General features: G+C 40.5%; 1 non-coding gene across 1 annotated transcript; it reads left to right on the top strand.

Annotated features, from left to right (window-relative positions):
- The first annotated feature begins 4994 nt into the window (after positions 1-4994).
- trnak-cuu (transfer RNA lysine (anticodon CUU)) lies at positions 4995-5067 on the top strand. Its single transcript has one exon. It is a non-coding gene; the product is annotated as a tRNA-Lys (tRNA).
- The last annotated feature ends 8418 nt before the right edge of the window (positions 5068-13485 follow it).

Here is a 13485-nt window from a genome sequence, read left to right as displayed (position 1 = left end):
GAGACCCAGGTTTGATTCTGGCCTCGGGCTACTTTCTTGTTGAGTTTGCACATTCTCCCTGTGTCCGCGTGGGTTTCTTCCAGGTGCTCCGGTTTCCTCCCACAATCCAAAGATGTGCAAGCCAGGTGAATTGGCCATGTTAAATTGCCCATAGTGTTAGGTACATTAGTCAGGGGTAAATGTAGGGGAATGGGACTGGGTGGGTTACTCTTCAGAGGTTCGGTGTGGACTTGTTGGGCCAAAGGGCCTGTTTCCATACTGTAGGGAATCTAATCTAAATGTCCTTAATGTTAGTAAGACCAGGTAAGGATGGCAGATTCCTTCCTTAAAGGACATTAGTGAGTCGGGGGATTTTTCCTGACAATCGATTCACGGTCATCATTAGACTCTTAGGGGCGGCATGGTGGCTCAGTGGTTAGCACTGCTGCCTCACAGCGCCAGGGAACCGGGTTCAATTCCTGCCTTGGGCAACTGTCTGTGTGGAGTTTGCACATTCTCCCCATGTCTGCGTGGGTTTCCTCTGGGTGCTCCAGTTTCCTCCCACAATCCAAAGATGTGCAGGTCAGATGAATTGGCCATGCTAAATTGCCCATAGTGTTAGGTGCATTAGCCAGAGGGAAATGGGTCTAAGTGGGTTACTCTTTGGAGGGTTGGTGTGGACTTATTGGGCCGAAGGGCCTGTTTCCATACTGTAAGAAACCAATCTAAACACACCCTTGGCAAAGGCACTTTCAGCAAAACAGACTTCCTCACATGCTATTTTCCTTCTGGTCCAGAGAAAAGGAACACTAAATGAAAACATCTAGCAGTAGAGAGAGAACTCCAGCTTTTTGCTGCAGCAGAGAGAGAGCTGCATCTATCAGCTTAACAGCCAACTCCAAAATCCAATTGAAAGCAAAACTGAAGCCTTGTCTCTGTGTGACCTGACTCCACACACTTATGCTTCTTTTATCTAAGTTGAGTAAAAAAAAATTAGGAAGCTCAAAACAGTTTACCCACTGTTTCCAAAGTAGCAGAAACTGGCATCATTATGGCAACACCTCTATGCAATAGAAACAGCAAAGAACACATTTTTCTTCAAGGCACAGTACCACCATAACTGCTTCCAGTGGCGCTGCTGGGACCAAAAGTTACTCACCCTCAGTTTGGCAAGTAGCTTCTGGTTATTGGATCTTGGTTCTTTTTCACCAACACCAAGTAGTTAGCCACTTCCTGCTCATGCAATTCATTAATGCACTTGAAAATGTCTGCACGGGAAACACTCCTGGCTTCCTAGCCAATGAAACAAACACCATGTGTCAATTAAGTGTAATCTACTGATTCTAAAACATTTGGATTTCCTCCATTTATATTTGGTTGATTGAAGTCTCCCATTAAAATAATTTCTCAGCGATAACAAGTCATTCCTTTTTCCTTATAGGAAAATTGTTTTCCGCCATTCACTGGATGGGATTCTACAGCACAAATCAAGCTTTACTTGGAATTTTTCTTTAGATTCATCATGTATACCCAAATCTTTCTTTTTTATTTCTGCAGGTGGTGCTATATGTCGATCTGAATTGAGCCCTAATCATAAATAATGCAAAGATCAGATCAATCTGAACAATTGACAGGAAACAAATGTTGAAAGGAATGATTGTTTAAAAAAAAATCTGATTCTGAAAATGAAATATAGTTTTAAAAAATGTGGATAATCTGTAAAAACTAATAAAACTGACAAACTCATGGTGGCTACAAAAATATGTTATCATATTGAAAATAGATAAGTAGATGCTTTTGGAACAAATATTCATATAAATAATGAGCTATAATGTATTTCTTGGAAACCTGTCTCTCTGTGACCATTACTTCAGATGCTGATCTGTGAGTCTATTAATTTATAGGTGTATGTGAGGATATTTAAAATGGTTAATAAATCCTTAATTTATTGATGTGCTGTTCTAGCCTAACGTTGTTAATTGAATTATACCAGGAATACATTTTTGAGCAATAATTTAATAACCTTGTGAGTTATGCTTTTTTTTTGAATATGTATGACATATTTCAGACTAACAGGATGCATACTCAGTATCAATCCAAGTCACTTATACGCAGCGTCTTCTTCGCATTCATCAGAACAAATAAAAGCTACTGACTAATTTCTCTATGTAAAAATTTGCATTTTTAGAATACACAATGAAGGTTTCTTTTTGCATTAATTTTGTAAATGCCCATATTTAGTAGCTTGTTCTTATTTTGTCATGCCTGGTATTTTTCACCAACAGCATTCAGTTATGTGCAAAACCAACATCTTGGAACCTTCGTTGGCTGCCTGAGTTTGAATAAATTGTATGCAGCAAAGTGCCATATACAGCTGAATTTGCACTTTTATTCTTGGTGGCATGTGAACTCTGAAATAAAAGCGTCAGATTTTAAATTTTTGTGCGCTCTAAATCCATTCCAACCTTTTCCAATCTGTCACTGCTAACTAAATAAACAGGCGGCCACATCATTTAGAATTTGAGAATTTGTCAGCCCACAATTTGGTGTCTGCACACTGGCAAAAAAATCCATGATTGTATTTCCTTAGTTCCAGTCTGTCTTTGATCAGCTTATGAGAAAATAAACATGCTCCAGCAATTTACATTTTGGGTTAAAAAAGATTTGTATTTTGAAGCTGTTTTCTGGTTTGTTTCATTAGATATACTGTACTAGTGTAATACATTTCATTTAGCTTATTGAATTAACAATCGTAGCAAACAGCAAATAGTCAGAGGCATTTTACAGATGGAGAATTGGTCTTTCATTGTTTTGACCTCAAAACGCCATTTGTGCTTCACCAGTTTTAAACACTTTTCAACCAATGATTACTAGTAGCCTCGAATTCAGCACAAAATTGTTACTGGTGACAAATGCCAGTAGTTGGATCATTGTGTGCTCTGCATCTACATTGCTGAATTTATGCTAATTTTCTGGAGAACTGATTAGAATGCATTGCATAGCAATAGATCAAAAGTGGTGCTGTGAATGGCCAAAGTGAAAATTGCGATGTGGTTGTATTCAGACCTGGAAGGGTTTGAAACAGATGTTTGAAGGTTGAACTGATGGAAAGAAGCAAGCATTAATTCAAATAATTTGTAGAGTGGATTTGCTGGTAATACTATTCTTAAAAGCATAAGTACTCGAGCAGTAATAGGTAATTCAGCCCCTTGAACCTGCTCCGTTATTTAATGCCATCTCACTCTCACCTATACTTTCCTTCTCACGCTTCATAACTCATCAATTTTGTTTGGTTAGTTCACTTGATATACCGAAACATTTACCCCTTCCTACTGGGATCGAATAGTCACTATGTTCCAAATACACCATAAGGCTGCTCACTCATTAGAAAGAGATGACTGCTGGTGGATTAACCCTAAAGCCACTGTGCCTCAGGTAAGGGGAGAGTTTGAGAAAGAGAACTCTTCATGGTAACCTCAGCCAATACGGGAATTGAACCCACACTGTTGCCATCACACACTGACCATCCAGCCAACAGAACTAACTAATTTCTGAATAAGTAATAGAGCCCAATTTAAATCTCTTCAATTTCTTGCACTAAGTTAAAATTGTCCTCAGTTGCTCAGGCACCATGTTATTCCAGTACTATTTAGAGTCATAGAGTCCTATATCATGGAAACAGACCCTTCGGTCCAGCTAATCCATGCCGACCAAGTTCGCAAACATAACTAGTCCCATTTGCCTGTGTTTAAACCATATCCCTCTAAACCATTCCTATTCATTAACTTATCCAAACCTCTTCTAAATACTATAATTCAACCAGCATCCACCACTTCCTCTGACAGTTCATTCCACACAAACCACTCTGTATAAAGAAAATGCCCCTCATCTCCTTTTTAAATCTTTCTCCTCTCACCTTAAAAATATGTTCCTTACTTTTGAACTCCCCCCCACCTTAGGGAAAAAAAACCTTTGCTATTCATCTTATTGATGTCCGTCATGATTTTATAAACTTCAATAAGGTCACCCCTCAACCTCCTATGCTCCAATGAAAAATATCCCAGCCTATTTTATAACTCAAACCCTCCATTCCCGACAACATTCTGGTAAATATTTTCTGAACATACTGCAGTTTACTAATATCCTTCTTAATAACAGGGTGATCAGAACTGCAATCAGTATTTCAGAAAAGGCCTCACCAGTATCCTATACAACCTCAACATGACATCCCAACTCCTATACGCAAAGGTCTGAGCAATGAAGGCAAGCATGCTAAATGCCTTCTTAACCACCCTGTTTACTTGCAAGTTTCAACGAATTATGTACCTTAACCCCCTTAACCTCTCTGTTTGACAACACTACCCAGGGTCCGACCATTAATTGTATAAGTCATGCTCTTGTTTGTTTCATAAAAATGCAATAACTTGCAGTTATTTAAATTAAATTCCATCTGCCACTCCTCCACCCATTGGCCCAATTAATCAAAATCTCTGTAAACTTAGACAACATACTTCACTGTCCACTTTTAGCATAATCTGCAAACATACTAACCATGCCTCCTCCACCCAAAACATTTATATAAACGTCAAACAAAAGTGGACTCAGTATTGATCTCTGTTGAGAATGTTGTGCTGGAAATCCGAGGAGCAGGAGAATCGACATTTTGGGCAGATGCCTTTCATCATGGTTATTCCTGAAGAAGGGCTCATGCCCGAAACATCGATTCTCCTGCTCCTCAGATGCTGCCTGACCTACTGTTCTTTTCCAGCACCACAATCCCAACTCTGATATCCAACATCTGCAGTCCTTACTTTCTCCCAGTATTGATCCCTGTGGTACACTGCTGGCCACAGGCCTCCAGTCCGAAAAACAATCCTTCACCATCACCCTCTACCATCATCCTAACATTAAGCGCTTTTTGTATCTGATTGGCAAGATCACCCTGAATCCCATGTGATCTAACTTTGCTAGTTAGTCTGCCATGCAGAACTTTATCAAAAGATTTAATAAATGCAGTCCGGCTAGCTCAGTTGGTAGAGCATGAGACTCTTAATCTCAGGGTTGTGGGTTCAAGCCTCTCATTGGGCTCTGTACTTACCTTGGGGTGGCATGGTGGCTCAGTGGTTAGCACTGTTGCCTCAGGGACCCAGGTTTGATTCCAGCCTCAGCCAGCTGTCTGTTGGAGTCTGCACGCTCTCCCCATGTCTGTGTGGGTTTCCTCCCACAACTCAAAGATGTGCAGGTTAGGTGATTTGGTAAATTGTTCATACTGTTTAGGGATATGTACGTTAGGTGCATTAGTCAGGGGTAAATATGGGGAATGGTTTTGGATCAGATACTGTTCGGAGGGTCGGTGTGGACTTGTTGGACTGAAGGGCCTGTTGCCACATGGTAGGGATTCTAATTCTAACATTTACCAGTCAACCCTCATCAATCTTTTTGGTTACTGTCTGAAAAAACTCAATCAAGTTTGTGAGACGCAAGTTGCCTCGCACAAAACCATGCTCACTATACCTAATCAGTCTTTGCCTCTCCAAATGCACGTAAATCCTATCTTTCAGAATCAACTCCAACAACCTAACCAACACCAATGTCAAAATCACAGCCTTTCTTAAATAAAGGCACAATGCTAACCACTTTCTAGTCCTCCAACACATCACATGTGGTTATAGATGACACAAATGTTTCTGTTAGGTGCCCAGCAATTTCCTTCCTAACTTCCCACAAGTCCTCGGATGTATTTGATCAACTTCTGAAATGTTATTGCGTGAAAATAATAATAATAATAATAATAATAATAATAATAATAATAATAAACAATAATAATAACAACAACTGTGAATAGGATTAGATGTTCCAGTCAGAGGAGACTCATGTACAACATGAATACTAGCACTGTCAGCTGGGTCAACAGGACTGTTTCTGTGCTGTACATCCTATGTAATTCTATTAAATGAGTGCACTTTAATCAACAACATTCACAATGCATGCAACTAATGATCCAAATTATATATTAAGTCATCACATGGTAATTTAAATGGTAATTTATGGCTTCAGATATTAATCCACATTCCCCTAAAAGACAGAATTTCAACACTTTACATCAATGGCCCTCAACCCAGTCTGAACTGTACCACTGAATAATAAATAAAACAGACATAATGAGAGAAAAAAACAATTATTTCTTAATTTAAACAGTAATTCCTGTGAGAATGCTAATACTACTGAGCAACCTGACAAAGGTCTAGATAGCAGCAATAATTAGTGCTCTCATCATTGATTTTAATGGGACGAAGTTATGATAATTTGATCCTCAACTGTTCTGGTAAGCAAAATGTCACAGGCACACATAGAATAACATAGGTAGGGTCTGAACATATTTACATTCTAAGTCCCTGAGATATTCCCTGTGGGTAGCACGGTGGCACAGTGGATAGCACTGCTGCCTCACAGTGCCAGAGACCCGGGTTCAATTCCTGTGAGAATGCAACTGTCTCTATGGAGTTTGCATGTTCTCCCCATGTCTGCGTGGGTTTACTCTGGTTTCCTCCCACATTCCAAAAATGCACAAGGTAGGTGAATTGGCAATGCTAAATTGCCCGCAGTGTTAGGTGAAGGGGTAAATGTAGGGGAATGGGTCTGGGTGGGTTGCTCTTCAGAGGGTCGGTGTGGACTTGTTGGGCTGAAGGGCCTGTTTCCAAGACTGTACGTAATCTAATATTAGTGCTGTAGGATGCCATGGTGTAGATGGATCAAATCTCCAGGAAATTCTGGGTCAATGCCTTATGATTGTAAATATCTATATGCAAGCCTTGACTATTCAATGCTGTTTAAATATTGCAAAACATCATGTTCATGATTAGATTCTTTTAGTAGCATGCTTCAGGTGCTATCACAAACATGTTCAAAAAAACCAAGATGTGCAGATAAGTACATGGCTGGTCAGTATACTTGACATGGCTAGTGAATGGCTTATTATTTTTAACAAAAATTAGCTGAAAACATTCAATCCAGATTAATTATAATTTGTTGTTTCAGAAGACAATTTATTCATTTTGCATGGTCTTTTGCATAACTCATGTTTTTTTTTCATATAACCTAATTATAAATTAATTGTCTGATAAGAAACATAATGGATTTTGGATTGATTTCTGTCTTTAATGATGCTTTCAAGATTTTTGACATGTATGATTTATAAGGTCTCCTACAAGTCTATTCAGTGAAACTGGTGTCTATTTAACTTGATGGCTGTAGTCCCTGCAGCTCCCAGGAGAGAGTACAAATGGAAGGAAGGATGGTGATTTTTTACATTGCCTCACATGCTGAAGTACTGGAACTTATCAATTTGTAATCAAGGAACCAAGGGGAGAAGAAAAGATGATTAGAGTATGTGATCTCCAAAATTGATTTGAAACTTTCTGACAGAGTGAAAAAAAAAATCCCTATTACAGTCTGACATTTCTTTTTGGTCAGCAGTGCCTTGAAATAAGGTCACTGGTGTTTAATTGAAGGTCCCATTATCCAGCATGTTCCTTGCTTTCACTTCCCTCGCTTCTTCTCTTGCTGCAGCCACAATTAATCTGGCTAGGAGACAGAGCAGAGTGGAATAGCAGACTGTTCCATAAATCAACAGGAGGTGTACACTGTCTGAATCTGAGTATTAGCTTGAACTGAAGCCAACATTTTCAATTGAAACCTCCAGCACTGGTTTCCTCAATTCCTGCTCTCAGAGATTCAAACTGGTAAGAAAATGATGGTACGGGTAGCTGAAACATATCTGGCTATACTAGTATTTTCAGATGACAACAATGTCAGTTATGTTTCCATAATCTCACTATACCCAATTACTCATTCTTTTGTTTTGATGCTTTGGAAATAAAATTAATGTCCATTATACTCCTTTTTCAGCACTGGATCAGGCCAAACATTACAATTTAGATGTGAGACAATTTGTATCCAGTCTACATAGTTGTGTGTACTATTAACTTTCAGAGTTTTTTGGATGTTTCATGTTAAGTAGAGGCAAAGCTCTTGCTGAATTTTACCATGGCATAACACATGAAAAATGTTAATGAGAGTGCCACAATTCTTTCACAATGTGCAAGATAAGCACAATCTGCCCCATTCAGGGTTGTTAAATGACACTGTTCCTGAGGAAGGGCTTATGCCCGAAACGTTGATTCTCCTGTTCCTTGGATGCTGCCTGACCTGCTGCGCTTTTCCAGCAACACATTTTTAAGCACTGTTGCCTGCACTCCAATCTCCAATTTCTTATGGGCTCAGGTTCCACTTGCAGACATAAACAGATACTGTAGTGCTCTACAATGGCATTGTCAAAGGTTTAATTTTGAATGAATGCTAAACTGAACGTCTGTCACTTCTCATGTAAAAGAGGGCTGTGTGGTGCATCTTTCAACCCCCATGCGACTACCCGGCGTCATTGAGGCTAGGGACCCTGTAAAAATATGTCTTCTCACCAGGCCGAAGGGCCTGTTTCCACACTGTAAGTAATCTAATCCTGACCTGGTACCCATGCCACATGAGGTACTTCGGGTGCCTGCCATCTTGCCCGCCCTTAGACCAATTGAAATTCTTTGGAACTACTTTTTTTCCCAATTAAGGATCTCGGTACAGGCACCAAAAGTTGGGACAGAGTAAGAAGGTTGTTTTATTTAACAAATTTATATAAAAGGAAGGAAGGAAGGAAGGGGCTATGTGATTTGGGTACATTGGAGACACCCTTTCCATGAATTTGCTTCCGGCAACCCACCTGGTCTCCATTTCCAGTATCCCTTTCACACCTCTCCCTCCCTAAACTCCATAATTTCTCTCCATCCAAAAGGTTGGATGGAATCTCTCTGCAGGGACAATGCACTCTTTATTCCTGGATGTCCAGACTGACTTCTTGTTTTGCTTGGACTGCTCAATCTGCCAGCCAATCAGATTGGCTGTATTTCAAGAATGGGTGTTCCTCACACTGAGGGGCAAATGTCCTATCATTTGTTTGTTTATACTGTTCAGAGTTCATTGCAATCAAATCAGTTTGAAACGGGGTTTTGTTCTCGGTGGTATGAATACCCACAGTCCTGCCCCACTCTCACGTTTCTTTATGGGTTTGGAAGTTGCTGTAAAAGGATTTGGCAAGTTATTGCAGTACATATTGTATATCATACACACTGCTGCTGCTTGGCTGCATAGAAGAATGTGCTGTCAATCTAGTGGGTTGCGTTATCCTGTAATGTGTCGAGTATATTGAGTGTTGTTGCAGCTGTATCCATCCAGGCAAGTGCGGAGCATTCAGTCACTGAATTCTTAGCCTCTGAAATGCTCTTGACGTCACAGTATTTATATTGTTGGTATAGTTCAGTTTATGGTCAATGATCATTCCCACAATATTGTTGTCAGGAGAAACAGCAATAGGAGTGCTAGTGAATGTCAAAACTAAGCAACTAGATTTTCTACCAGTGGAGATGGTCATTCCTGAAACTTACATGGCATGAATATTATTTACTATATATCAGCTCATGCATGAATATGCCCCATGTCTTGTTGCATGTGTATATGGACTGTTTCAGTCTTTAATGAAATCAAATATTATTAAACATTGTACAATCATCAGCGAACATCCCCACTTCTGATGAAACAGTTGAAGATGGTTGGGCCAAGTAGACTACCCTGAGGAACTGCTGCATTGGATAATAATGGCTTCATAATACTTGTAAATAGATGTAAATGTGCTTTTCACCATTCATTACTGAGATTCCCATCTTGGTATTCAAAATTAAACTTCTTTTTCTAGACAATGGTAAACGTATGTACTGTGCATGGCTTCTGCTTCTCTGAAGCCTTAGAGGTTTATGCAGCAGTAACAAAACTTAGCAGTGACTCTCCTGCCACTTAATGAGTTTAGTTCTTGGGCCCATGTTTGAATATAAGCTTTGGGCGAAGGGTTTTATTTGTATCTCAATTGAATGTTAATGAACTGGTTATTGCTAAGTAAGTGCTAGCACTCTCAGGATGTTGCCAGGGCCTATGCATTTGAAGTATCTAATATATGCAGTTGCTATACATCAAACTGGCTAAAAAATACAATAGTTATTAACTTGGAGTCCAGAAAATATTTAGCCTCATAATATTAATTAAACCATTCACTGGAATATTTTTCTAATCTCTGGATTTCTATGACTGTGGTGGAATTTGACCAAAACTCAGCTGTGTCAGGGAATGTTAGGAAGGGTTTCTCTCCATGAGTTATCTCATGTAACTTTGCACTGCTCACCTCATTATGTAGGCATTATCCTTCAATGGCACTGCTCTCACGCTATTATCTAGCACTTGTTAAGGCAGAGTGTACTCATCACTGCCTGAACCTTCTGGGATTCCTTCCATCAATGCCATATTTGCACCCCAGCTGTGCACCAGACTTCCAGCCTTGAACTGCCCTTCACAGATGCAGTGGGATAACAATTCCCCCAGAGATGCCTGATAGAGGTAAATTGGCAACCTCATTTTCTGACAGGGTGGTACAGAGAACATCCATCCTCTGTCCTTAATATCACCAGAGGAGATAGTGACAGCAAACCCCACCAGCCTGGTCCAACATTGCCATCTGGGTCTGTGTGATGTCCACACAGTCCAATGAAATGCCCAATCATGCAGGAAGATATATCCTTTTCCCATAAGCTCTTCTAGCAGATCTTGTCTGTGCACCTTACCCTTACCCTAACACTGCCATTGTCCCCACCTCTCACCAAAGCTCATAGTCAACCACTCCCACTATTGCATGCAATATCTTTCCTAACTCACACTCACCTACCCCTGCTCTCTTAACAACAAACCCTGCTGCCCTCTGTGCCTACTCACACATTCAGGGCACCTTATTACATTTGCACCAGCACTACCAACTGTAGTATCACCTCACTGAATCCCTCCCCTTTATCTCATTCAAGGAAAAACCATCACACAATTGGGTGTGTGACGTGGGTGCCCATCATTATCTCCTTATGGCCAATAAGGAGAGAATCTTAGCCTTTGCAATAGAAGACCGTGACTGTTCATGTGGTGATTGCAAGATCTCCATTTTCCAGCAACCAGCTAAGTATCATTGTGAGGTGTTGCTTAGCTCTCCCATTACCAGCACTGTGAATGTAATTTTTACATCTCTACTCATTATCCATAATTCACAACTTGTTCTCTTTCCTGTCTCCTGAAGGCACTCGTGGCATCTGCAAAGTCTCCATATGAAGAGACCAACCCCTCAGGACATCATCTTCTCCACCACCTCTGAGGAAGAAGCCATAGATCCCTCAGACATATCACCAGCAAGGCTTCCTCCTGTGTCCTCCACCAGATCCGACACCTCCCTGTGTATCTTAGATAGGTTAGAGTTAGGAGTATGTCTTTGCTGAGGAAGTGGTGACCACAGGTTTCTGTCATAGACCAGGCACCTCCTCAGCTCCATGCTAGAGGAGACCCCACACACTGTTGGCCTATAATAACTTCATTCAATTGAACAGGCTGACACTGGAGCAGCAGGCAGGTTTGTTGCAGCTGATCAGCAAACTGACTCAAAGGTTGGAAGAGCACTTTGGCTGAAGGCGATTGTATGTCTCTTGCACTTAAGCTGGGCCATCATCTCCAGTTAGTTATTTAATGTTCACCACCATTCACCAATAGATGTAGTAGAACTGCTGCACCCTTCCTTGAACCAAGGTTGAATCTCAGCTTGATGGTATTTACAACATGGCTGAACATGATGAACTATTGGTTACAGATTTTGGTTCAGTTTCAGTTTTCCTGCTGTTGATGGCCCACAGTGCTGAGTGAATGCTCAGTTCTGGGTTTCATGATCTATTCTAAACTATCCCATTTAGTGCAGTGGTAATGCCCCACAACATGATGGAGGGTCTATTAAATGTGAAGGCAAAACTTTATCGCTGTAAGGATTAGTCACTCTTTCCTGCACAGTCACGGAGACACACTTCTTCGACTAATAGGTTAGCATGTAAAAGGTACAGTGGTTATTTTTCCCTCTTGGTTTCTGTGTCACCAGCCACAAACTCAGTCTATCAGCTGTATCCTTGAAGATTTGACCAGCTTGGTCAGCAGCGATGTTACTGCATCATTCTTAGTGAAAGACATTTGAACTCTCCCATCACCCGGTGTCCTTGCTACTCTCCAAGCTTCTGGCATTCACTATAAAGTAAAGTTGCTAACATCCTCCCAGATCATAGGACTACTCTGTCAGTAGAGAGAGGCAGCTGATGGTGGTTTAACTTGAGCTTGAGGAGAGTCCTTCATGCTAACCTTAGCTGGCGCAACAATTAAACCCAGACCATTGAGTATAGCTGTGGGGATGTCATGTTGTTGTTGTACAGGACATTGATCAGGCCATGTTTGGAATATTGTGAACAATTCTGGTCGATCTGCTAAAGGAAAGATGCCTTTAAACTTGAAAGGGTGCTGAAAACGTTTACGATGACATCACCAGGGTTGAAGATTTTGAGTTATGTGCAGAGGCTGAAAAGGCGGGGGCCTTTTTTCCCTGGAATGTTGGAGGCTGAGGGGTGACCTTATAGAGTCTTATAAAATCATAAGAAGCATGGAAATTGTGAATAGCCAGTCTTTTCTCCAAGATAGGGAAGACAAAAACTAGAGTGCATAGCTGTAAGCTGAGATGGAAAAGATTTCAAAAGGATTTGAGAGTAATATTTTCAAGCAGAGGGTGGTACATGTATGGAATGAGCTGCCAGAGAAAATCGTGGAAGCTGGTAAAATTACTACACTTAAAAGGCATCTGGGTAGGGATATGAATGGGAAGAGCCAAATGCCAGCATATTGGGCCAGGTCAGATCAGGGTGTCTGGTCAGTGGCAGACAGTTACCATGTTTATTGTGCACTTGAGATTCGGCTGAGAATGGAAGACAACACAATAAAGCTTCACAGAGTAACCCACAGGCTCAGGTTCTCAGTCTAAGTGATCCTCTGCACCTTTGTGTTCCTTTTTGTCGGTCAGCATTGATCTTCCCCACTCAACCCGTTTATTTAACTGCTCATATCGCCAATTTGCCCCCTGAACCCCACATGAAAGAATAGCAAATTGCAAACAAATGAGGAAAGGCTAGGTAATTATGAGATGCTTACAAATAAGTCCGCATCCATTTGCAAGACTTTCACCTTGCTATTCAAAGCCCAGGAGGAAATTCAGGCAGTTCCTTCTCAATGCCACTAATTTTATTTTTACAACTTCACCTTTTTTCTGAATTGGCTTGCCATTTCCTGTGTTGTTCTGAAGTTGGAAAATTGAGCCTGACATGTGAGAAACCGCAATGCTTTGCTGGCAAAACCTACAAAAGTTGATTGGTGAATTAGCTGCTATATCAGCAACATAGGAAAATTGAGTCCTTTGTGTTATTTTGACAGACATCATCATCATATATTAAGCAAATTGTAATTTCTCTAGTTAGAAAATATCCTGCTTGAAAGAAGTTATTGCTGAATTCTCTT

Source organism: Chiloscyllium punctatum, chromosome 1 (assembly GCF_047496795.1).
Source record: "Chiloscyllium punctatum isolate Juve2018m chromosome 1, sChiPun1.3, whole genome shotgun sequence".
NCBI lineage: Eukaryota > Metazoa > Chordata > Chondrichthyes > Orectolobiformes > Hemiscylliidae > Chiloscyllium > Chiloscyllium punctatum.
This window is presented reverse-complemented; position numbering and strand designations above follow the sequence as displayed.